Source organism: Nomascus leucogenys, chromosome 13 (genome assembly GCF_006542625.1).
Source record: "Nomascus leucogenys isolate Asia chromosome 13, Asia_NLE_v1, whole genome shotgun sequence".
Classification (NCBI taxonomy): Eukaryota; Metazoa; Chordata; class Mammalia; order Primates; family Hylobatidae; genus Nomascus; species Nomascus leucogenys.
The window spans coordinates 81211375-81238958 of record NC_044393.1 but is presented as its reverse complement, the minus strand read 5'-3'; the positions used below and the strand labels follow the sequence as shown (position 1 = coordinate 81238958).

At 43.7% G+C, this 27584-nt stretch overlaps 1 protein-coding gene across 2 annotated transcripts in view; it reads left to right on the top strand.

Annotated features, from left to right (window-relative positions):
* PLXNA4 (plexin A4) overlaps positions 1–27584 on the top strand; it is a 457885-nt gene that overhangs the window by 288423 nt on the left and 141878 nt on the right. The gene's annotated exons all lie outside the window — the stretch shown is intronic.

Here is a 27584-nt window from a genome sequence, read left to right as displayed (position 1 = left end):
TAACTTTGACTCCCCACTTCTGTTTGAAACTTTCCTTGGGGCTGAGTGTGGTGGCTCACGCCTGCAATCCCAGCACTTTGGGAGGCCGATGTGGGCAGGTCACCTGAGGTCAGGAGTTCGAGACCAGCCTGGCCAATGTGGTGAAACCTGTCTCTACTAAAAAGACAAAAAATTAGCTGAGACTGGTGGCATGCACCTGTAATCCCAACTACTCGGGAGGCTGAGGCAGGAGAATTGCTTGAACCTGGGAGGCAGAGGTTGCAGTGAGCTCAGATCACGCCACTGCACTCCAGCCTATGTGACCTAGTGAGACTCTGACTCGAAAAACTAATAAATAAACTCTCCTGGGTTCCAGTGTTCCTCATTCCATATGCTGAAATAGGCCAGCTCTTGGCATGTGGTAGGATGAATGGATGGCAGAGAGGATAAATGGATGGCCAGCTCTCGACATGCAGGGCAAGGATTATATGACTAATGGAGGTAGAGAATGGAGTGTGTGTGTGTGTACACATGTGCATATCTCTGCACACAAATGCTACATATTTTCTGGTTCTGTCACCCATTCCCTCAGCACCTTATTCATTCAGTATTCAACAAGTGTTTACTGAGCACCTGCTCTGAGCCAAGCATTCTTCTAGGTTACCAGGAATTCCATGGGGAACAATACAGGCAAAGTCCTTATCCTTATAGGCCTTGCATTCTGGGCAGAGAGACAGTGAATGAGAGAATGAGTGAATGGCTTAGATCGGGTAATAGTGAACAGAGTGAAAAATTAAACTGACTCAGGAGGAATAAGGTGATGGCCAGAAAAGTGGAGGGGAGTGCTCTTTTAAAGACGGTTGCCAGGGAAATTCTCCAAGGAGGGAACTTTTGAGCAAAAAGCAGAAGAGAGTGAAGTGGTGTGAGAGGACCGTCTGGGGAGAAGCGGTCCAGGCAGAGGGAACAGCAAGCACAGAGGCTAGAGATGGGCATGTGACATGTGTTTTTGAGGGCGCCGGACAGGCTGCCAGGTGGGGAGAAGGTGGAAAGTGGTGAGTGAGGCAGCTGAAGACAGAGGCCAGCTCAGATCACTCCAGCCTCTGTGTGCACCTGTGAAATGGGGATTTAGTAAACAGTATTGATATCCTGGAGTGAGCGAGGGTTCAGTGAGATGTTCCATGTAAAAGAGCTTGGCTCAGAAAGAACATTCAGCAAACGTTATCTATTAGATTATTTGCAAATTACATAGTTCTGTAGCCTGGATATGGTTTCTCTTATCACAGATGTGTGGGTCCCTCTGTGATCTCATGCAGCAAGTGCCATGTTCTGTGTACACTTCTGCTTGGAGTGTATGAGTGTGCACTGTGAGGTGTCAGTGTCATTTTGTCATGATTTAACTGTCTCTTTCAGAGCCATGTTACATTTCTCTCTGTCTCTTTTCTTTCTTCTGCATGATTCTGGATATCTCTCAGCTGTGTGTGCACATGCACACCCACCCCTTCCCCTGTGTCTGTCCCTGTCTGGGTGTCTCTGTTAGCCTCCTTCTTGCTTTGTGTGTGTATACATGTGTATGAGTGTGGTGTGTATTTACTAAAATTCCAGTGACCCCAAGGGAATGTCTATACACACTGACACTAGTGTGATAAAAACCTGCCAAGCCAATGGGAGGGAGGTGAGAGGAAATGTCAGTGAGTCAGATAAATGAGAAGATGAGGTGGCAGAGCTGGGACCATCCTTGTTCTTGGGTGCCCTGGAGTGATCCCTACCAGGGGAGAAGCAGCTGTCCCCCAGACAAGGCGAGTATCTTCTTTGATAGGCCCAGAGGAAGTGGCAGATTTCTCAGTGAATTTCAATATATCTGCCTCTCCACACACCAGCCCTTTCCTCCCTGGAAGCCAGAAGCCTCAAACACACATTTCTGCTTTGGGGATCTGTTTCAGCCACGTTTGGACCAAAGCCATCTTTTATGGTGTCCTTTGTTTTACTGACTCCTGTTCACAGTGGGTCTGCTTCCAGGTGCTGGCGGACTCTTGCAGCCTGCCCTCCTGAGCAGCTGGTGCTCAAGTCCTTGCTATAAAGCAGGATGCGGATGCCTGTGGGGCCTGAGGAGGTGGGCCTGGAGGTGAGTCCCCTGCCCGTAGGCATTGCCCAGGATAGCAGCCTTCCCTGGCTCCTTCCAGCATAAACCAGTAGTGAAGTGGCGAGGGCTACCTTGCTTTATAGCATATTACTCAGGCCTGATTCATTCATTCATTTAGGAAACAGAGATAAACCTGGGCAACATAGAGAGACCCTATCTCTAAAAAAAAAAAAAAAAAATTAATTAGCTGAGCACTGTGGCTCATACTTGTAATCCCAGCACTTTGAGAGGCCAAGGTAGAAGGATTGGTTGAGGGCAGGAGTTTGAGACCAGCCTGGGCAATATGGCAAAACCCCATCTCTACAAAAAATTTAAAAATTAGCCAGGTGTAGTGGTGTCAACCTGTACTCCCAGCTACTCAGGAGGCTGTGGCAGGGGGATCACTTGAGCCTGGGAGGTTGAGGCTGCCGTGAGCCATGGTCACACCACTGCCCTCCAGCCTGGGCAACAGAGGGAGATGACTTCTCTAAAAAAAAAATAAAAATAAATTTTTTAAAAGAAACATTCCCTAAGCTCCCTCCTACTATGTGCCAAGCACCACCAGTCAAGGCATTGGGAATACAACCATGAAGAAACAGCGACATGTCCCTATGATTTTAGCAAAAGGAAGCAGCAAAGAAGGAACCAACCTAAGAAATAAATCGGAGACTAGGTTAGCAGGTGATAAACACTCCAGAAAAAGGAAATCAAGTAGATTAAGTGGAGTCATGATCCTTGTGGGGGTGAAAGGGTTGCATTTTAAAATAGAGTGGCCAGACAGGCATACAAGAGGAGAAGGGGAGTCCTGTCCATGCTGTCCTATCCCTTTCCTTCTATTTATTTGCAAGTTCTTTGTTTGGGATTGTGAAATTGAAAGATGGTGAAGCCAGCCTCTCTGGAGGGAAGAGGTGAGAGGAGGCATCGTGATTGTTTTTTACCACCCTGAGAGCTTCAGAAGGAGCCATAGTTCAACGGGGAGGTGGTATCATGGTCTAAGAAAGGGCGACATCGCTTGAGGCTTGGGAACCCTAAGTGGATGGTACCTCCACCAGGGACCCCCTGTGTGATGAAGGAGTCATTACCGTTTCTTTGCACCTTATTGTCTGTCCCTGTCCCCACTCTGCCTCCCAGGATGTTCTGAGGGAAGTGATGTGGAGTCTGACAGTCTTGGAGGTCTATAGACATTGATTTGATAGAAGATGCTGTTGTGGAGATACTGTCTGCAGCCAAAGGTGCTGGGCTCCTGTGAAAATGATTCCTGCTCTCAGCACTGGGTCTGCAGGCATGTCTCACGTGAGGTGCACTGGATGGTGATGCTCTCTCTGCCATCCTCTCTGCCCCTGCGGGGGCCAAGCTGTACACTCCAGTTAGTGTGGATGGCTGACACGGTGACAAGCCCACGTGGACGTTTGCTCCTGGCACCCAGGCTGGCCTATGTCTGATAGCTCCTGGGAGAGCAAACTTGAAGCATAGGGCTGAGGAATGAGTGACAGGAAATGGAGCCACCTCAGACATTCACAAAAACAGAAAAGCTGTCTCAGTGTTTCACCCCATTTCACTCAGGTGGGAGCCTTCTCATTTGTCTGGAACAGATTCTGAAGGTTCCAGAATGTCATTACTGAGATATTCCCACTTCCCACTTCATTCTCAATCAAGGCAGGATGTCTCCATTTTACCACGGCACAACTGGAGGAACCAGAGGGGAAGTGACTTCCCTCCCTAGTTTCCTACAGTCAGTAGGTGCTGAATTGCCCACTGTATCCTAAAACCTTAGACCTGGAAAATGCTGCTGGCTTATCTGGTGCAACATACTCCTACTGCACTTTCCTCCTGCGATCAGTGTGGAAACTGAAGCACAGAGGAGGGAGCAGGTCATCCAGAGTCACCAGCAGTTTGGGGGAGGAGCTGAGCTTGAATATAGGGCTCAGCTCCTTCTGCAATGCCTTCCCCAGCCCCCTCTTCCAACGAGGAACAGGGAGCTCTCTGTGAGAGCAAGAGATACTATCCATCGTCTTGACTTTCCAGTAAAAAGTGGTGTGTCCCACTCTGGGGTGTCAGAACCAGCCATAGAAGGCAGAAGGACTCTCTGGGGAAGGGGTGGTGGAGCAGTGCAGATGTGATCAGAACTCAGAACCTGCCTCGGCCCCATGAAGGAGGGCCCTTGGTTTACTTCTCCTTTGTTGTAGCCTGACACAAGGTGGGACAAGCGCCTCTTTGCAACCTCTAGGGCATCCCGGGGTACATGGAGCCCTGGGCGGCACCAGCCCCACCTCACAGAGGGAGTAGGCAGGGCAGCAGCCCACCACCCCCACTGTTCTTTTCCAACAGACGTGTTTCTACGTGGTCACTGGTGTAGGCAAATGTCTCTGACATCTGAGTATGATCACCACAGTGGCCTGGCGTCTCTCAGGCAGACCATGGGGGTGACCAGAAAGTATAAGCATGTGCAGGACGGAGGCTACAGGGGCGGGTCATGAACAGACCATGGACTTGGCTTTTCATACCTGTCCTTAGTACTCACCAGCTGTGCCACCCGGAGCAACTCACTCAAGCAGTTCATGCTTTGGTTTCTTATGTAGAAAATGAAAGTGATGGTAACTCTCTTTCAGCGCTTTTAGGATTGAAGTTAATATATGAAATTGCCTAGCACGTAGTAGGCTTTTAGTAAGTTGTGGTTGCCATCATCATTATCATTATTCTTATTACTATTAGAAAATATATTGTTAATCCTAGTGCTTTAGGAGACCAAGGCGGGCAGATTGCCTGAGCTCAGGAGTTCAAGACCAGCCTGGACAACATGGTGAAACCCCGTCTTTACTAAAAATACAAAAAGTTAGCCAGGCCTCATTGTGCATGCCTATAGTCTCGGCTACCTGGAAGGCTGAGGCATGAGAATCACTTGAACCCAGGTGGCAGAGGTTGCCGTGAGCCGAGATCATGCTACTTCACCCCAGCTTAGGTGACAGAGTGAGACTCTATGTCCAAAAACAAACAAACAAACAACAACAAAAAAACGTTGTTAGGGGCAGGGAAGCATGGACAAACCACTTCTTGGTGGCTAAAGGCCAGTTGAGCTCCAGGCACCAGCTACCCAGGATTCTGTGCTTCCCCTATCCATCATCTCAAAGCCCCTGGAAAGTACTCAGGCAGAGACTCCCTTCATAGTAAGGAGCACTGCCTTCTGGGGGATGGAGGGCCCAGGAGGGGCTGTGGTCTCCCACCCTAATCAGAGAGAGCTATGTTGCCTCTGGATTTTTCTCTGTAACTCTGCTTCCACTCCGGGGAAGGAGTCTGAATCCATTTGAGTCCAACCTCATTGGATATATGAAGTTATCACAGATTGGGCAGCTGAAGAAACTTTTAGTCCCTCATCTTCCAGGACTTCTAGAGCAGAGAGAAAACTGGCTCATTTTCCTTCTCTCTGCCCCAGAATAGAGAAGAAGAGCTATGATGTGGAGGGTAGAGCAGGGGTGGATGAGGGAGGATGTGGAGCAGGAGGAAAGCTGAGGAAACCCAAGGGCCAGTGGTTAAGGAAAGCACTGGCAGGTCTCTAATCCTGAAATCCATTAAGCATCTGTCTCCGGCAATTGCCCTGACAGTCGTCGCACCTTCTCCTAACTTAGTGCTGGTGTCCTGGTACTTTCGGGGCACTCTAAGTGCCATTTTTAAAGACAACCACCTATAATCGTCCACTTAGCAGCGCATGAGGAGACTCCACAGGGTGGACAGACAGGACCAGGGCTGCTTCTTTACTAGATTCCAGCTCCTGTCCCACCATGTCTGTTTAGTAAGCGCCCACTGCATGCCCCACACAGAGCCAGTCCCTGTACACAATCAGAGAAGGGCCGAGGGAAGGCCCTGTTCTGGAAGCTCTGCAGTGGTGAAGTGAGAGCAAACTCCAGCTTGAAGGGTGTTAAAAAGAGTGTGGTCCTACTGTGGGAATTGCTCCAGAAACCCAACTTTCTCATGGAGTTAGGGATCAGGGAAGAAAAAGATGTCAGTTTGAAGGGCACATTCTCCTTACGCTTTTGAGTGAGGTCATTACAAGGACTCTGGTCTGGAGGCCGGAGTCTTTGGGGTCTTTCTTAAGACTACCACTGATCCTCACTTGTGGGTGGGGGTGGGGCGTGGGCCTTGACCACCTCACCCCTCTCAACAGGCCAGGTGTTGGTAGAAGTTGACTCACACTGTTCCAACCCACTCCCCTGACCCCTAGGGATGGTATCCTAATGGAAATGGTTAAATTCCATGAGCACTGATTGACTTGCTCTTGAGTTCTGTGGAAAACAGAACAGAAATGTTGATACTTAAGTAAATTTTACACTCCGTTTGAATATCAATGGGACGTTTTCAAAAGTAAATAGATGCACATTAATTTATGCCCTTGTTCAAGATGACTAGCTAGCATTAATGATGTCATGTGACTTTACTAAATGCAATATAGGTATAAAAAGGTAAATTACAAATGGCATTTATTTACATATCTCATATGAGTCTTTCAAGTGCATTTCAGATATTGCAAGCAGACAATGGAGACATCAATTTGAAACTGACTCAGAGACGTATGCGATGGTTTTGAAGGGAGGCACAATGGCAGAGGGGAGATTATCTGAATACTTATTTAGACAAAAAGTCCAGAAAAACAATGAAGAGGTGGAGGAACAGGTAGAGAATGTATCCTTCTCCAAAAGGATTCCGGCCGGTGCAGAAGGCTATCCAGTTACAAGCTGGATGGCTTGAAGTTGGGTCAGGGCTAGAATCACAGCTCTGCTTCCGGATTCTGGCCCTGCCACTTGACTTTGGACAAGTTATTTAATCTCTGGGTATTTCAGTTTCTTCATTGGCAAAATGGGAATATCCTAGTGCCCATTGGCTGGGTGGTTACAATGAATAAATAAGAAAGTGCACATAAAATTCTTAGTGCATTGCCTGGCACATAATGACAACTCAATGAGGCTTAGCTTTCATCTCTATGATTTTCAGTATGCTGGTGACTATTATAAGAATGTCTATGTTTTATTGAAAAAAATCCACCTATGCCAGGTGTGGTGGCTCATACCTATAATCCCAGCACTTTGGGAGGCTGAGGTGGGCAGATCATCTGAGGTCAGGAGTTAGAGACCAGCCTGGCCAACATGGTGAAACTCCGTCTCTACTAAAAATTCAAAAATTAGCCAGGCATGGTGGTGTGTGCCTGTAGTCCCAGCTACTAGGGTGGCTGAGGCAGGAGAATTGCTTGAACCTGGAAGGGAGAGGTTTCAGAAAAGAAAAGAAAGAAAGAAATCCACCTGTAATATTTTTCTTCCAGCATTCATAAACTCATTCCTGTATCCTCTGGAGCGTATTAGGTGTTTTTGGTGCCAAGAGTGACCGAGAGCAGACCAGGAGGCCTCCCTCGGCCCCACTCCTGGTTGGCTCTGGCCTCATAGTCTGAGTCCATAGGTTCCAAGGCCCCTTGGGTGTTCTACTGGATAGAGGTGCCCAACCCCCTTCCCTGAGACATGGCCTTTGGCTAGGGCCACTACTCACACCTGAGATCACCTTCAGCAGGAGAGCAAGGCCCTCTGTAGAAAGTCCTATTCCCTCAAAACCCCTTTTAATCCACAGGCTGGGAGATAAATGTTCACTCTCATTAAAGTGTGAGGGTCTCAAGAGACAAATGATATTCACGTGAAGCATGACATGTGTAGGAGACCTCCTGCCAGTCCTTGCCTTGGTACAGATTTAAGCATCAGTTAGTTAGTCCAGCATTTCCCAAACTTCATTTCTTAGAACCAAAATTCTGCAGGATTTTTTTTTAAACAAAAGCTTTCTTTAGCCAAATATGTTTGAGAAAATCTGAGTTAGGCAGATGTATAGGTATATAGAGATTTTTAGAGATAGGGTCTCACTCTGCCACCCAGGCTGGAGTGCTCTGGTGCCATCATAGCTCACTGTAACCTTGAAGTCCTAAGCTCAAATGATCCTCCCACCTCAGCCTCTGGAGTAACTGGGACAACAGGTGCCCTTTCTCTCTAAGCTAAATTTTTAAAAATTTTGTGTAGAGATGAGGTCTTGCTGTGTTGTACATGCTGGGCTCCTCCTTGGCTTAAGTGATCCTCTTGCCTTAGCCTCCCACAGCACCGGAATTACAGGCATGAGCCACTGTGCCCAGCCCTTGAGTTAAGTGGATATCTTGACTATAGCATTTTATAGTGCATTTAATATACTAATGGGTATTATGAATCTCTGAGCTATGAGTGAGATGACAAATGTAGGAAGTAGTATCTCTCAAAGTCATTTGGCCACAGAACTCATGTTACCAGGAGCACCTAGAGTGATTGGTGCATTGTGGAACCTTCACTAGGAAAGACTTAACTATCTTTTCCCAGCTCTCCTGGTTTCCTCTACCTTTTCCTTGGCTAGTCTCTCTGGCTGTAGGCCTGACCCCAGTTACTCTTTTTTGTGTGTGCTGTTCTGTCATGAGCACAGGCTGAGTTCTTCTTGGTCTTCATTCTTGCGATTTGGGGAAAGGAGGGTTCTCTTCATCAATCAGATTCTCAGGGTTACCCCTTGAAGTCCGGGCAGCCATTGCCTTTGAGTCTAACTGATGTTTGGCTTGCTCATGCTCACACAGATGCCCAGGATCATATCTCTCCATCCTAGGTCTGTAGAGCCTTCCTCACCTCTGAGCTTAGTCCATGCTCTCAGTCTCTAATTCACTGTTCTTTTCCAAAAGGCATGCATTTTGTTACTATTATTAAAAGTCGGCCTCCTACTGCTGCCAGTTACATAGTTCTCAACGGGAATTCATATATCACTTTGCATCTTCTCAGATGTTCTTAATTTAGGAGCCATTGTTTATTGTCAAATATTTATTACTCTGTCTTCCACAATTAAAGCTGAATGCTAGCTGGGCATGGTGGCTCATGCCTGTAATCCTAGCATTCTCAGAGGCCGAGTCCAGTGAATTGCTTGAACCCAAGAGTTCAAGGCCAGCCTGGGCAATGTGGCAAAACCTTGTCTCTACAAAAATTAGCTGGGTATGGTGGTGAGGGCCTGTAGGTCCCAGTTACTTGGAGGGCTGAGGTGGGAGGATCACTTTAGCCCAGGAGATCGAGGCTGCAGTGAGCTGTGATGGTGCCACTGCACTCCAGCCTGGGTAACAGAGCAAAACCCTATCTCAAAAAATAAATAAAATGAAGTTGAATGCTGAAGACCCAATATCCCCAACTTCACAATAATCTAGGGGAGGCTATTTATTTACTGTTTTGCTCCAGAATACCAGAGACCAAACTCTAAAACACTGAGCTCCCTTTTGCCTCTTTAGTGTTATGCATTTTGATGCCAAGGGCTGCTAAGAAGGAACACTCTCCGATGAAGCAAGGGGAGAAACTATTAGAACTACTGCTTCTTTTCTTTTTTTTTTTTTTCTAGAGACAAGGTCTGGCTCTATCACCCAGGCTGTAAGGCTGGAGTGCAGTGGTGCAATCATGGCTCACTGTAACTTCTGCCTCCCAGATTCAAGCCATCCTTCCACCCCAGCCACCCAAGTAGCTGAGACTACAGGTGTGCATCAAGGCATACAGGGTAGTCTCAGGGCATCACCATGCCCAACTAATTTTTGTATTTTTTGTAGAGATGGGGTTTCTCCATGTTGCCCAGGCTGGCCTCAAACTCGTGAGCTCAAGCGATCCACCTGCCTTGGTCTCCCAAAGTGCTGGGATTGCAGGCATGAGCCATTGTACCTGGCCTATAATTTTTTAAAAAAAATTTTTATTTGAAACAAGAAATCTGGTTTTACTTGTGTTTAATATTGAGTTGATGCTAGCTAGTGTCTGCCTCCCTTGGTCTATGCATCAGTCATTCATGCATTAGAGAGGCACAGAGATGCTGGGAACCCTACATCTTGGAGGGCTTGACACTGGCATCCTCACTGGCTGAGTCAGTTTCAACATACTATAACAAATTTGCAATTTATGCATGACAGATATTATCAATGTTATAAAAACAATCCTTTAAATAAAATATTTATAATACTTTGCAATGATGTACAAGTGACCGTGGAAATTTTTTGTACAACATAGAGGTCTACTGCTTATGGAAACATAATTAATCATTTTTCTTTTAAAAGAACCAAAATGTTCCACATTTGCTGACCTTTTCAGTTCCAACAAGCAGCTGTCAGAGTATGCCACTTTGTTGGTAACTTTGAAAACATAAACACTTAATCTTTCCCTCCAATATAAAGGTAATACATTCACAATGGGTAAGAAAGTAAGTACTTTCAGATGGATTTATGGCATGGGGAGATCATTTGGGGAGAAAAAAATGTTTGGAAATATTTTTATCATTATGTGATTTTGTTGCCGATAGTGAGTAAATGTGACACTTTAAAAATTCATATCTTAAAACTTTTAAAACTTGGAAACAGAATCTTCTACCTGCTTAAAAATATTCCAAATGAAGAGTTTCAGAGAATTTTGACCCCTTTGTTAAAAAATACAAAAATTCAGCACCCTCCGATTAGTTCCAAGAGCTGATTGACATCAGAGAAGATGGAAATCTACTAGCTGAATTTCAGCAACAGTCTTCACATAATTGGTGTATGAGACTGAAAAAAAAATCTTGATTTATTCAGCACAGCCAACAATGCACTTTTTTGCATCTCTGTGTCTATGTGAGGTATCCTTTTCAGTTATGACAGCCATTAAAGCAAAGTATGGAAATAAATTGAACCTTAGACCTTAGAGCCTTGTATCACTAAGTGCTAAACGAACGTATTAAACAATAATAAAATCAATTCTAGCACATCACTCTTACCATTATAATAATTTTCTTGGGGATAGTAAAATGTTTTGTATCACTCATTTATAAAATCAGATACAAATTAAGATGCTATTTTATCTTTATCTCACTTCATTTCCTGATTTTCTAAAGGTTTGATAGTGCTATGATGCTAATGAGCAGAACATATATATTATTTATTAATAAATTATTTATAAATAAATATATGTGCATTGTAGGTGATGCTCAAAGAATGTTTTACTATGAAGTGTGCAGTGAAAATCAGTTACAGACCTCTGGCTATTGGAGTATGTAAACTTGCAGCTTCTTTATAAATTAACTTTACCTCAATTGCTGAATTTCACTTTTCTGTTACCTTCTAAAACAATCTCCTTTGTACCAAGAGTTTGTTGTGTAAACTCAGTTCAAAGTCTGTAGAACCCACGGTGCAAAGGAGTAGGTAAAGTGGGTGTGGTCAGTTTCTATTTCTTGGTAATTTACCCAATGCCTTCTAGACTTTTCTTTTCCTGAAGAACAGATGGAAGATTCTGAGAGTCACTATAGGAATTTGAGATGGTGCTGACAGATATGAAATCCCCAGACAGGCAAACAGCATTATCAAGGCTATGGCCATTAATGCTGGCAGGGAAGATTCTTGTATAAATATGGCCAGAATGACTGTGGAGCTTGACAGCAGTTTTCACGGATATGAATCTGTCAGTATAGGGTTTGTCTTTTCTCATTATGTCTCCCATTTCTCATTCATTTCTCCCTTCTTCTCATTTAATTTCCATTCTTTCCTTTATCCCCTCCACTATTTTTGGTGTTTCTCCCACCTTCTTCCTTATTTTTATCTCAATCTCTCAATCTCTTGTCTCATTCTTTTTCTCCATGTTCACCTTCCGTTCTCCCAGCCTCTGAGGAGGGAGGGGGAGCTGGAATACGGTCAAGCCAGTGTTTTTCAAACTGCTGGTCATGATACATTAGTGGGTCAAGAAATCAATTTAGTGGGTCATGAAATCAATTTAAAGGGTCATGACCAGAATTTTTTTTTTAATGGAATAGAATAAAGTCGAATAGAATAGTGGCCATCAAACATAGTAGGGATAACTACTATTTGTGAAACTATACATGGGCATGTATGTATGCCCTGAATTGCAATGTAAAACATATCTTTTCCATGTGTCATGGTCAAAATGAAAGTCACTGACCTAGGGAAGAATGCCTTGTGTAAACTGGCAATATGTTGACTTCAGCTTTGGGCATCTGGCTCCCATCTCAAGCCATGCTAATGTCATCATCTCTCCCTCCACTAGTTTTAAAGTGATTTCTCAATCTCAACAACTTGCCTTCTACAGTTATTTGTTGACAATTTACTGCGGGTGGCAGTGGAGTAGCAGGTGAAGGATTAAACATAGAGTAAAGCTAACTGGATTCAAGTTCTTGACTTGTGAGACCTTGACTTCCAAGTCTCAATTTTCTCTCTTTTTTTCTTCACTGAGACAGAATCTCACTCTGTCGCCCAGACTGAGTGCAGTGGTATGATTATGGCCCACTGCAGCCTTAACCCCACTGGGCTCAAGCAACCCTCCCACCTCAGCCTCCCAAGTAGCTGAGAACTACAGGTGCATAGCACCATGCTTGGCTATTTTTTGTTTTAAATTTTTGGTAGAAATAGGGTCCCACTATGTTGCCCAGGCTGGTCTCAAACTCCTGAACTCAAGTGATCCTTCCACCTTGGCATCCCAAAGTGTGTGAGCCACCATGCCCAGCCTTAATTTTCTCATGTGTAGAGCAGATCAATTCTTTCCAACCTGTCACTATGTTAAGGCACACATGGAAAATGAATGTATTTGTGTGGCTAGCCCAAGTGATGGAAGTCCTCTAATGACCAGAGGGAATGAGGTATTTTCCAGCTGCCCCAATGGCTGAAAGTTTCACTTTGGTGGCACACCTTGGCCCATCACAGTGTGCACCACTCATCAGTCAGGAAGCACTTTCCAGATGACCACAATGGACTCTGTGGGTCTAGAAATCTTTGTCCCTGTAACTTTGTGCATATGTCTTCATGCTGGAACATCCAGAGATGCACAAGACAAGCTCTGTACCCTCTGGGAGCTTACTATTCAGTCACTGTTGTCACCACCTGCAGTTTGCAAGAGATACAATGTGGTACAGAGCTAGCTGAGTCACGATCGACCTTCCTTTGCAGTGGCCTCTCCTTGCCTGAAGCCCTGACATGTGAAAGTTTCTTTTCTCTCCTTGGGAGCTGAACGCAACCCCTGAATTGCCTTGCAATCTTGATATTTCTTCATTATAGACATAAACCTCAGGCAAATCAAGATGAGAGGGACAGACTCCAATGTTTCTCCAAATACCAGATTCTGCTGCATTCACCGTGTGCACCGAAGGGGAAAAAACTAATTACTACCTTTCTAAAGAGCTGAGCATGGGTGGATATGCCCTTGATAGTGGCCAGCAGATATGCTTCTTGCAAACCATTCTCCCCATGCAGCCGCTGGCAAGTCTCTCTCCCAGGGCCTTCGCTGCCCTGAGGACCCTTGCCTCGGGCCATTAGTGAAGAGGCTGGTCATTATTAACTAGTTGGCATTGACTGATGACACGAAGGCTTTTTGTGGCCACGCATGGACTGGTGTAGGCACTTAGTTGACCCTTGGAATTTGGAGTTTATTCTGCCATGAAAACAAAGAAATAAAGAAATGAACAGAAGCCTCCCATAGTTAGACATACTGGTTAGAGGCAGCCCAACAGGCTGGGCTGCCCCATCCAGAAGAATCTGCCTCCCAGTCCCTTGTCTCAGACTCTGGCACAGCTCCTCCTCAGGCCTATGAAATGAGAAGGGAGATTCTTTCCCTTTTACTGCCCTCTGAAGCCTGTTGCCATGCAAAAAGATAGTGTCTGTGCAATATCTTGCACACTGGAGAAAATTCTGAGATTCAGGTTGTATGTAAGGGACCATTTCTTGACATGTGTTCATAGAACAGATTGTATGTTATTTGGCCACAGGAACTTTCTGCATAGAAAATAACTCTTTTCACATGTTCTGCATTTGTGGACTTTGTCAGATCATATTTGACATTTTTAAAAAGTGAGGCACACTTATTATTAATTGACATCCCTTTAACTCAATTCAACAGGCACTTATTGTTCACCCAGTAGAGAGGCTGGCAAGCGACAATCCCAATCTGATCAACCACCTGGTTTTGGAAATAAAGTAGTATTGGAACTTGGTCACACCCATTCATTTACATGTGTGGTCTACGGTTGCTTTGGCCGCAACAGCAGAGTTGCATAGTTGAGACAGAGACCATATGGCCTCTGCAAAGTCTAAAATATATATGCTATTTGGTCTTTCTTAGAAAGCAGTGTGGTTTCTCCTGCCCTCCTAGGTGTTAAGCCTCAAGGTCAGCGAAGAAAAGTGGTAAGAACCAAACAAGTCTATGGCAAGGTCCTTGTCCTCAGAAAGGTTGCAGGTTTATTGGAGAGAAGAGTCTGAAACACAAAGCATAAACCACCAACAGTTTCTTATTTTCTGGGCAGCCACATGGTGTGTGTCCTCCCTCCTGAGCCTCTGCTTTCCTCCTGCCATCTGTTCAGGACACCGTGGGACTCATCTCCCCGGGGAAATCCTGTGTGTGATTCAAAGGCTGTGTCCTATACTGAGTCATCCTCACACTCATCCTCCAGACTGCACTCTCCTTCAGGGCAGACACCAGGGCTTATAATTGGCTTGCAGCCCTCACAGGACCCGCATGGTGGTTGGTACTGTGCAGATACTCATAAGCATCTGGTGCATTTAAATGAATCTTCACACTGATTTAGGGAAGGTGGGAGGAACTTACATGAAATGACCCTTTCTTCACCAGTTAAAAAAAATTCCCAATTGGAGCCTGGGTCAAACTCCTGAGATCCAGCTTCCCCCACTTAAGCCACAGTGCCAAGGATTCCCTGAATAAGTAAACCATTCTAGTAACTGACTTCTAAGCAACCCAGTGTTTCCGGAGAATGTCCAGACAAAAATGTTTGCCTTCTAGGAAAAAGGGGCCAAGTGACTCCTTCCTCTCCTGCTTCCTCACTAATAACTTCTCAATCCTACCATCTTACAAAAGAAAATTTTTAAAAAATCAAAATGAGAACAATAATTTTACGTGACAGGAGTATTTATATGGCTGTTCTCCCCATGATGAATCCATCTAGGGGCTCAGCACCTCGCCCAGATGCCAATTCATAAATCAGAAAATGCTATTACCCACTGGCCATAAAAACAGAGCCCACCCCCAACACAGAGGACTCATTTCAGAAGCAGCAGCCCCATTTCCAGGGCAGAAATGAGTTCAGAAAATCTACCTGGCTGTCTAGAGAGAGGAAAAAATGTCTTTTCTTTGATAAATAATCAGTCTTTTCTTCCTCTCCATCCTTTTTCCCCTAGAAATATGTAGAGTTAATGGCACGGATATATGCCATTCCACAGAAATAATAATAACAGGGCTAACCAGATTGCAGCAGGGCAAAGGGGAAGAGTGGGAATGGCAAGAAGCCTGCGGATTTCTGGGGAAACCTTTTCTATTAACTTAAATGCAGTTCATGAATAAGCTGCTTAGGGACGACTCAGGGAGAGCCCTGCTTTCTGGGCACTCCTCCTGCAGGCACCCATCAACAACAGGCAGGGCGCCAAGGGAAAGGGTGGGGAAGGAGGGGGTCATTGCAGAAAAGGCTGGGAGTAGGAGGAAGTCGCTGGGTTTGCTTGTGATTCCACTAATGATATTCTGTACTTTATTTTCTATCTCAATGGGTGTGTGTTGGAAGCGGGAGGAGACAGAGAGCTGAAAGAGAAGAAAAGAGGAGACAGAATGAGAAGGAAGGTGACAGGAAAACTCTTTTGGGGGTGTGAACAATTTTAGAAAGTCCCCACTCATATTCCTTTGACAGAGTGGAGAGGCAGCAGTGGACCAAAGAGGCTATGCTCATGCATTTACATAGCTTACATTCTGGAGGGGACTGGGGATAGACAATAAACATAGCAGAGAATAAATAACCAAGACAGCTTCTTCCAGCAATAAGTGCTATAATGGAATAACACAGTCACATGATAGAGAGAAACTGGGACCACGGGTTGCAGGGAGGGGCCAGTTCAGACTAGGTGGCCCAGGAAGCTCTTTCTGCATAAATGAAATGAGAGCTGGCCACCAGACATCTTCAAGGAGAACACTCTAGACAGAGGGAACAGCAACGGAAAAGACTCGGAAGCAAGATGCACTTGGTATATGCAAATAACAAAATATAGTCACTGCAGAGAGGGAAAATGGGAACAAAAGAAAGCCCATGCTGACGTGCATGAGAGTCACATGTCACATGCATGGGGGTGACAGCCCTGGAATCACTCCAATAGAGCTAGAGGAGTGCTAGACCCAGGTGCTGGCGACTCATTTCCATCTAATCCATCCAGAATAGCAGCAATCAGGGAGTCATGCAAAAGGAGAGGTCCCTTGCCCCTTTGTTTGTTTCTGGGACTGGCCTTTCTCTGTGATAAAACAGCAACAGTATGAAAGCTGATAGTTATGGAGTGCTTAGTATAACGTGATCCTGGCAATGTTTGGGTGGTTTTTGGTTTCGGTCTTTTGCCAGCTTTACTGAGGTATAATGTGCATCTGATCACCAATTTTAAGTGTCTGGTTTTATGATGGTGATGAAATAGTTCTGGATGTTGATTGTCGTGGTGGTTTCATGAAATTAGACATGTAATAAAATGATATAGAACTATACCCTCATTTTAAAGAAATGTCCGTTTCTTGATTTGATAGTATACTATGATTTTGTAAAATATAACCATTGGGGGAAGCTGGGTGTAGGGTACATGGAACATCTCTGTACTATCTTTACAACTTCCTGCAGTTCTATAACTGCTTCAAAATAAAAAGATTTTAAACAAGTAGAAGACAAAATCAAGATTTTTAAATGTGAAAGAAAAGAGGAAAAATCTTTAATTATGTTACAATAATAATTATAGAGAAGAGTCACTACTGAATACAAAATTGTGGGCAACAGTTTGAGGAGAAACTGGGTATTTGCATAGTCTCAAAGTTTTGACCCTGAATATTTATTAGCTACAAAGGGAAAATAATAACTTTATAGTGTAGAAACCTGGCAGAAACCATCTTAACCAAATGATCAAAGTTAATATCATCAGTAACAAGACTTGACAACATCATGACAATTTGATATGATGCACTGAGGCTGGGTGCTATGGCTCTCACCTGTAATCCCAACACTTTGGGAGGCTAAAGTAGGAGGATAGTTGAGGCCAGGAGTTCAAGACCAGCCTGGGTGACATAGTGAGACCCCCATCTCTTAAAAAAAAAAAAAAAAGGATGCACTGAGAAGGGCACAATATCATTTCTGTGGTATTCGTGCCAAAAATATATAACTCATTCTAATCATGTGAAAACCTCAGACAATCCCAAATTGACAGATATTCTACAAAATTACTAACTAGTACTCATCAAAAGTGTCAAAGTCGTAAAGACGATGAAGGATTGAGGACTTGGTAGAAATGAGAGATGATGAGGTTACAAAGGAGTTATAACAAGTAAATGGAATGGGGGACCCTGGAAAAGAATAAGAAATTAAATAGAAGAACTGGCGAAATCAGAATAAGGCCTAGAGCTTAGGTCGTGATATTGTACCAATGTCAATGTCTGGTTTTGAGCATAGGACATGGTTATATATGCTCTTAACATTAGGAAAAGCTGGGGGAAGCGGATATAGAAGCTCTTTCTACTATTTGTGCAACTTTTTTGTAAGTCCAAAATTATTTCAAAATCAATAGGTCTTAAAATAGAAATATATATATATATATATAAGTGTAATTACCACTACACTTATGATATAAACATTGCCATCACTCTCCACAATTCTTTTATGCCCCTTTGCTGTCAGTCTTCTCTCCCTGTCTCCAACACCTGGAAATCACAGACCTGTATTCTGTCACCATATTTTTGCCTTTTCTAGAATTTCCGAGAAATGGAATTATACAATACATAGTCTTTTGTATTGGCTTCTTTCACTCAACACGTGCTTTTAACATTTATCCATGTTGTTGCCCCCTTTTTTTTTTTTTACTGCTGAGTAGTATTCTATGGCATGGGTGAACCTCAGTGTACCCATTCACCAACTGAATGATATTTGAGCTGTCTCCAGTTCAAATTATAAATAAAGCTCCTATAAACACTCTCACCCAGGTTTTTACATGAGCATAAATTCTCATTTCCTCAAGTGAGACTTCTGGACTTTAGTTGCTGCTTAAAGCCCCTTCAGTACTTTAAAAGCTGGAGGCTGTCTCTTTCCATTTTTTATTTTTGTAGATAGATGAGAGCTAGTGTTACAGAGTTGTTCCCATTTTATAAACAGAGGGAAACAAGCTGAAGTCTCATAGCAAGTTGTGGCTATGGAGAGGAAACTCATCTAGGGAGTCTTAGGTTCTCAGTCAACACTATGGCCATCAGCTTCCCTGATCTACCTCCCCTCTCCTCTTTGCCTCTAAGCAGAATTACCATGCAGCATAATACTATCCCAGCAGATAACTAAGTGAGGATCTTGCTGTTCATCAATATAGCTTCCCTTATATTCTAGAATCAAGGTCAGAAGAAAAGTTGAGCAGTACATAGTTGAGGTCAGTCAGCAAAGCTGGGTGCAATTCTCAAGGTTGAAATAGCCTATAATGTTATGATTCTGGAGACAAAGTGATGGGAGGGGTGTGTGTGTGTGTGTGTGTGTGTGTGTGTGTGTGTACAAAACCAATGAGGCATGAATTAAAGGGTTCCAGTTCCAAACAAAGAGTTTCCAGTGTGAGCTTAGTGTATTATATTTTCCCCCAATGTTAGGTTCCAATGCTTCCACTTTCAACAATTCTGGAAACACAGACATCACTCAGAGTGGATGACATCTGCTCCACGAAGATAAAGGCTATGTAGGGATCATCTTCATGACCGTTTTATGATTGCTCCATACAGGCAAATGCATTTGTTCAATTATTCATTTGTCAAACATTTGATGAATACCTACTAGGTAGTAGATATGGCTTTAGGAAAGAGAGTTGCAGAGTTAAATAAAACACAGCCTGCCCTTCAAAGCATTCATGATTATTGAAAGCTGACATGCAAAGACATAAATGACAATATAATGAGTTAAGTGTGACAACCGAAGTGAATACATTATGGAGTGGTAATATGGAGAATGAGCGATGAAGAAGGTTCTTAAGGAGGCCAAATATGAGCTGGGTTTCAAGGATGAATAGGATTTTGCTGAGAAAACCAGAGAGAAAAAGGACATTTCAGCAGAAGGAACAGCATTACAAAGTCATAGGAAACTTTGAAACATTACTGTGTCTTAAGGGAAGCTATAAGAAGTGTAATGTTGCTGGGACATAAATTGAGATGAGAGAATGGCAAAGACTGAAGAGTTGGGCAACAATTGTATCATACTGTATCCTGGTATCATACTAAAAGAACCCCTGGATTTTACTCCATAAACAAAAGAGACCAACTGATTTGATTTAAGCAGGAATGAAACTGTGCAAGACTTGATTGTCGAACAGATCAAACAGATCATTCTGGTGACAAAATAGTGAATAAATAAAAACTAGGAAATCCAGGGCTAGGGAGACCAAGCAAGAAGTTTTTGTGATCCACTGCCAGGGGCTTATTTAATTTAATCTTCACAGCAGTGCTTATAAAAATTAATTGTTTTTATTTCCGTTTTACAGATGAGAAACTGACAAGTTTGTAATGTACTTGTAAAGCCATGATTTGAATAGCTCCATCAAAATTAAGGTCCTGATTTAAGGCTGCAGAAATGGAGACAAAGGTATAGGTTAAGAGATATTGAGGAGGTTAAATAGCATTGATGATAACAGAATGCAGGGAAGCCTGAAGGACATAAAAGGTGTTTGTGATGATTCCTGGAGTTCTTGGCCATTAGAAATTAGTTGTATGTCATGTAGAAATTAGATGCACTGACTCAAGTGAGAAATGCAGAAGAAAAACCTACCTAAACCCTCATGTGTTTCTCCTCCTGCTAACAAGTATCTTCCACCTGTGCTCTGATCCCTCCTTCCTTCAAGCATACAGACTTTCTGTCCAAATTTTCAAAATCTTGTGTTTCTTCCTATCATCTGTTTTTTCACCTCTACCTTCAATCAAACTCAAGTTTTATTTTTCTCTTTTAAACTACAGCTTTGTTTCTTTCCTTTACCACCACATAATTTGAGTCTGTAGTTTAGAGTTTCTACTCTCATTTTTTCACCTCTAACTCTTTCCTCAACCCTCTGTAATCTGGTTTTTCCAATGAAGCTACTCTTTTAAAAAGGTAGCCTGTGACCTCCTGTTGACCACATCCCATGGTCTCTGTTGAATTCTGATCCTCTTTGACCTCTGCTTGATAGTTACATCCATCATTTCGTGACAGTGGTGTTGACCTTGGCTTCTTTGTACATAGAACTCTGATTATCAGAAATTCAACATGGATTATTTGACCATTTTAAAAGGCAGTGCATAAATGGACTTCTATACCAAAGTGGTGCCTCAGCCTCTGGAAATATTTCCTTTGTTGCTTTCCCAAATAAAGCTATGTACCAGTCACCACTGGGGTGGAGGGAGGGGACATTGTCAGGTATGTTTCTTTTTTTTTTCCTAAGTGACTAAAGTTCCTTGTTTCCCCATCTATTTATTTGATGTCTTTGATAGCAGTGTAAGGTTTTATTGTGATGGTCATGGTTTTTAGACATCCAGATGAATAACTTAGTATATTAAGATGAGATAGGATAGAATAGGATAAGCTTCAAAAATTCAGGAACTTTAACACATAACATTTTATTTCTCTTTCATTCAAAGTTTACTATGGATCTGACAGATCTTCCAAGGAGGATCCTTTCCAGATGGGCGCTTAGGAATTTAGGCTAATTCCCTCTTGTGGCTCTTCTGTCTCAAACGTGGTCAATATTATTGTTGCTGTGGGCGGAAAAGAGCTGAATGGTCACACAGTGACTTCAGTCTTTTGGTGCAGCAGTTATACATTTCACTTTCACTTACATTCCACTAGATAGTCATATGGCCTCACATAACTGCAAGGGGGTAGGGAAGCTCCATTTCTATGTGTCTCGGAAAAAAATAAGAACCAGATATAAGTGAGTACTACTCATTTCCACTGCATTGAAAAGTTTCAAAAAACATTTTTCTATAGTTCTCTAGTGACGGAACAAGTACTCTTTTAGCTTTATATTGGTCATAGATGGTTGAGCAGCAACTCTACTCAGAGCCAGGAGAAAACATTCATTCATATTGTGTAGGCACTTTAAATGATAAAATTCTTCGGTTGTGTATTTCAGCACCAGAACTTGAGGACAGCTCCTCCACACTGTAAATGATTCTGCCTGTACATCAGGTTTATTAGCAGTACTGATTTCCTGAATTTTCTTAGAGGTATTGACATATATACAGCATAAAATATTGCAATTAAAATAATTCTTGCTCTCATTCCTCTATCCCACAAATTTGAGCAACTTCTTTGATGAGCAGGGACAGAATGTCAAAATGCCATCCTAAGTGGTTGTCAAGTCTATCTAAATTTTAAGTAACAACCTTTACTTTCTGAACTTATGAGGCTGCGCTGCCTTTCACCCTAATGAAACTGCGAAGTAATTTTGGAATCATAGGGGAAAGTCTGGCTCTAGCCCTGAGGGGATATATTGAATAACTTGTTTCTTGCTGACCTCAATCGGTCTATAATTTCTAGACTTTTTAAGGTATTGTCTGTGAATCGCTCCCTCTCTCTGGGTTCTTATTTGGAAACTATTCCCGTGGTATATATAACTTAAGGAGTCACAGGCACGGCAATTATTGCTAAAAGAAATTCACATGTGGCAGCTCTCTCCATATGTGGTATGGAAATTAATAAGCATTTATTTTATGGCAAAATAAAAATAAAACCGTAGATAGGGCTATGTCCTTGTTTCTTCACATATACATGTCTCTTTACATATAGTGGTTTCTCTCCAAGTAAGCATTTAGGACGATGAGTTTAGTTCTTAGAAACCTGAGGGTGAACCGAATGGATTCTGAGCATGCTGGTGTTTTTTATTATTCCTGTCAACCCCTCAAGCACGTTTCTTTGTGATTTCCCATTAAAAGTAGGAGTCTCAGCACTGACTTCCCATAATGTACTAGGGACAGCTCCCTCTCCCCTCTGCAGGACTCCCTGTTTGCCTCATTCCTTTCTCTTCTCTCTAGCAATAGCAATATCAGACATCCCAGCAGCGCGTTCCTGTTCATCCAAACCTGGCAGCCACTCAGGGAAAAGGACAACAAAATGAAGCCACATTCCCAGAAAAAGATAAAAATAAAATGAAACCTGCAGAGGGATATGTTTTTGGAAGGGCAACTGTTGGCAGAAAAAAAAAAGGTCTTTTTTTGGCAGAAAAAAAAATTAATGTGTCAGAGTCCCACCACTGGGTCAGCTTTTTGTTATTTCTACAATAGGATTGCATCTGCACCTTCAGATCCTGCTGGCCATTTCAGACATGCCTAACCTGTCATGAAAACACTACCCAGTTCTGAAGAGAGCTGATGTGGTGTCCCATGCCACTCTAGGCATCATGAGCAGCATCCTTTCACTCTCATCTGATCTGTAATGTTTGCTCACTGGTCTGGTGGAGCTGTGGGGAAGGCTGTCGTGGGAGAGGGGATGGTGGCGGGGGAGGCAGGGGGTCTGTAGGACCTCTTTCTGCTCAAATTTGCTGTGAACCTAAAACTGCTCTGAAAAATAGTCTATTCAAAAATAGTAAGTTAGAAAACAGGCAGTATACTACTCTTTTATCATTCCCTTAATGAATACACCTACGTTCAAATGTCCTTCCTTGCTCTCATACACCCAAATCTGACATGTCCAGGGCACACGGAAGAAGGGGAAGGAGCAGAGCTGCCACCAGTACTGGGGCAGCTGCAAAGGTTGAGGAACCCAATGTGGAGAGCCAGAGGTGGGGGAGGACGCATGTGTCCAGTGTCATCTGGACACATTCCAAATATTAAGAACAGAAGCTAATAGAATAATAATACTTTGTTTTTACATAGCCCCCCCTTTTGGAGGTATTCCAAGTGCCTTGACAACTGAGACTCTCACCAGCCCTAAATGAAGTACTACCCTGTCCCATTGCTCGAAACAGGGACAGCTGAAACATCAGTAAGTGGGACTCAGGAAAGGTGACATGATACTCCTTCCCCACACCACACATTCACCAGGAAGGCCAGCAGTTGACATGCCACAAACATTCCTTGGTCAACTGAGGAAGAAACAGATGCTATCCAAGAAAAGAGGGCTGAGATCTGTCATCCAGGAAGCCTGGCAGCCTTCCTCCTCCTGGAGGCACCAGCAGTCTGAGATGTCATGTGGGAGTAGATTAGTCCATAGGCACCTACGCTGTTCACATGAAGCATTTAGCTCTCTCTCTCTTAGCAGCCTGTGGGGTGATCCCCTCTGCTCCTATGTAAATAAGACCCATGCCCCTCCCGCCAGCCACACTCCAACTAGCCTTGCTTCAGGTAATTTTTCATAAGTGTTTCATGAGCAGACCAGTGATCCAAACAAAATTTCAAACTCATGGTGAAACTGGATGAGGGTAAAATAAAGAATTGCACAGAGTGGGCAGAAGGCCAGTCTTATATTTGGGAATGAGGAAAGTGAGGCCAAGAAGGAAACTGTCATGCATGGTATTTCCATGGTGCTGTAGTTTCACCGTCTGATACTTTAAAGCAAAGGAGCTAGGGGTAAGCATAAAGTAGTTTTACCTGCATGCATTCCCCTGTGTAATAAATTCCTTTCTTAAGAGACCAGCGCAATCATGACAGGTTAGGGAGCTCTACGCCAGCCATGTTGTATCTCAAGGCCCTGCAAACCATGGAGTGGCACTAGAGGCTGGCAAGTTCATAAATAACTCTCCCAGTCGATTGCATTTTTAATCACGGTGTGCACCATGATCACTAATGGCACTTGCTTACGGGACAAAGCCCCAGTATTTATCTTGTTTTAATTATATTAGAAAGCAGTGATATTCAATTAACCAACTAATCAAGCAAGCCAATCAATACTGGTCCTGGCAGGATTCTCCATTGCCTGGCTTATTGTTCTGGGTGGCAGTGCGTGCATTAGAGTCAGATGGAGTTAACTCTTGATGGCCAAGATCCTGCTGCTAAGAAGTAGGCAGGAGCAAGGAAGCCAGAATTCAGCTCTCAGACATGGGCAGAAACCCCACGGGTTCTTTCCTTTGCTGTATTATGGTGAGGACTTGCAACAGCCTCCATTTGGTTTGAGGCGTTATTTGTTCTACATAGTATGCTTGTTTTCCAAATACATATAAAAAACCATTTCCTGCATTCTGAGGATTGAAGAGCTGAGATTCCATGTCAGATAAGAAGCCAATGGCAAAGCTCTAAGTTTTGAGCTAAGAATCTAAATACCATGAGATGATGGCTTGATGTTTCCAAGGATTGCCATGTGGTTCCCAGCTCCATCATGTAGCTTAACAGCAGTGGATCACCCTGGAAAGCCTCTACCAAGACTATTTGGGGCATATGTGTCTAGACTCATGGTAAGCTGGAAGATGTACTAAGTCAAGGTCAGAGCTGCTCTAGGGCTGAGGGCTCTGTGAGCTGGGCCCACCCCTCTCCCCATTCACATGTGTCCAAGGACACCTGGCTTTGAGACTCTGTGGTTGGTTGTCCAAGGATTGGAAGTGGTTGTTGACTAGAGAGGAAAGTGTTCCCCTTGGGCTATGCTCATTATTCTTCATCCTCACTAGGATCCTCCTACAGACACACCTGAACATAAACACTCACATAACAACTCCACTTCCCAAGGTGAACTGATGACTGAAATTTCCTCAGGGTTTCCTAGTTACCTGATTATTTTTCCTGACTTATGAGGCAAGAGGTAGTGTGGAATTTGCTCCTGGATGCTCCTTACTTGGGTGGTTATGTATTCATCAGACCCCAAGCCTTGCGAGTTTCAGGAATTCCCACCCTTCACAAAGCTGAAGGTCTCAACTGGAATCTCTGTAGGTGGTCTGCTGCTAGATGAGGATGGCATTAGAAAGGGAGAAACTATCCAGATAAGTGGGATTCAAGGATGCCCACCATTAGCTCACAACTCCCTAGCGGGTAGCATGGCCCATACACAAGATTAATCCCTTTGAAGCCCAGTCACTTTATTCCAAAGGGGAAGTAGTTCTGTTTGATGACCAGACTGTACCCTAGAAATGTCTTTTCAAATGTATTAAAGCTCTAAGGCACCCTTGGATGGAAAGTAGAAATCACTTGGTGCAGCCAGGTCAATGCTTATGCAGAAGGACAGTAAGTATGTTGCTGGTTGGAGAAACCACCCAAGTTCTCAAGCCCTTGCACCTCTGTGGGCAGGTGACTCCCTGCTACTTCAGATAAGCAAGACTCAAAACCTAATTCCTGAAGTGCAGCTGTCTGAATCCAAGTGAATATGTGGAAAAAATGAGACATTTCACAGAGAGATAGATTAAAAGGAAAAGAATCTTAAGACTGCCATAGTTTCCAAACATTTGATGAGTTTCAATTCATTAAGACTTTCATAGGCTTGTTAATTTCATAAGAGCAAATGGGGCCCTAATGTCAGACAACAATCAGTAATTTGAAGGGGGTGAAAAAGAATAAGAAGTAAAACAGTCATTACCTAGCACAACGTTTAATCAAAATACACCAGGAACTTTCAACTTCACAGTAATGTTTTAAAAGGTTGGAGATTTCAAATGCACACAGTCTTTGACTCTGGCTGGCAGGCTGGAAAAATGGACATACTTGTGATAATTGATGGTGATGGATTTTTAAAATTCGGCTCCTTACCCTCCCCGCCACACCCAAACACACAGACACATACACCACACATATACACACACTCTTACCCCAAACCTTCTCTTTTTCCCTAGAGCTGGATTCAGTTTGGGTTCCAGCCCAGTGAACATAGGGAAACAAGGCTTTATCATGGGATTTGATGTCTGCTGAGCCACACATTGGTACTGAGTCAACTTTTTCTTGATTCTGAGCCATTTTAGAGCTCCTCTTTTCTAATGACTTTTTCTTATTCCCACCCATCCCGTTTCATGTTATAGTTAGGACCTGTGTGACCATGTGGTTTGTGGATTCCCCAAGCCCTTTGGGACCCCCATCCTGCACTGGCTACTGACTTCTAGATGACTGCCCAGAATGTTAGTGCCCATGTGTGTGGCTGGCAGGGTCATAGTGCGTGGTACCTGCAGCTGAGCCCTGTCCTGTTCTTCAGGGACTACCCAGGTTCACATGTGTATCTGCTAGGGTCTGTATACACTCGCTTCTGCTACACAATGTATTCAGTTTGAGATTCAGAGATTCATAAATACCTAGGAAGGATCCCACTGATCTTGTCTGCCTGCTCAGTTCTTTGCCCAGGGCTGAAAATGACCCCAGTCCTGTCTTCTTGCTATTCTCCTGCCACCTGGTCCTTCCCATACACACCCTTCGTATTGCTACCCTATTCCTAATTGTTTGATTCATGATGCCAATTGACCATTCAATTGAATGAATGAATAATGGTTCTAAAGGCTTCTCTTCAACTTTTAAGGTGCTACATTGCCTGACCAATATAGCACAGTACTTAGCCTGGGATAGACACTCAACAGATGCTTGATAATTGGTAAACAAAATAGTGTTTTTGAAAGTATGGAAACAACCTGTTTTGATCTAGATGCTTCAGAATGGTTTTGAAACCTGGACAATCAGGCAGGACCCAGCTGACCCCAAAGCACAATTCAAACTCAACACTCAGAGTTTCTCAAAGTTATGAACCTGGTGTATGGTGTGGTTGGGACTCAAACCCAGGTCTCTTCAGGGCTCTTCCCACTCACTATATCTAATTGCTTCCTGTGGCCTGCCATTGCTTGTTGCATTTGTCGTTGTTTAAAAGCTGATTTTATCTACTTCTGGGATCAAGTTTCTCTATTAGCATTAAAAGGGACAGACAGGGCTGGGTGCAGTGTCTCACACCTGTAATCCCAGCCCTTTGGGAGGCCGAGGCAGATCACTTGAGGTCAGGAATCTGAGACCAGCCTGGCCAACTTGGTGAAACCCCATCTCTACTAAAAATACAAGAATTAGCTGGGTGTGGTGGCAGGCGCCTGTAATCCCAGCTACTCAGGAGGCTGAGGCAGGAGGATCACTTGAGCCCAGGAGGCGGCGGTTGCAGTGAGCCGAGATCGCGCCATTGCACTCCAGGCTGAGCAACACAGTGAGACTCTGTCTAAAAAAAGAAAAAGAAAAAAAAAAGCGGCGATGACAGACAGTATTTCCCAGAGCCAAATGGTGCCCAAAGAGTAGGTGGGGTAGCTCAGGGCATGAGGAGCCCAGCGTGGCCTGTGGTTTAGGTGGTGTTATAAACCCAGCTCGCCCTGTGTAGAGCAGAAGTAGCAGAGGGGCCACAAAAGCAAGCACTGCCTACTTTTAAGTGTCTCTGCAAATCAGGGCATATGAGGCCTCATTTGCAGAAAAAGAAGTGTGAAGTCTAAGTTGGGGAAATTCAAGGTCAAAGCCAGGTTTGGACCGAATTATTTGCTACTACTCCCCAAGCTCCACTCCAGACAGTTGACCCCACAATA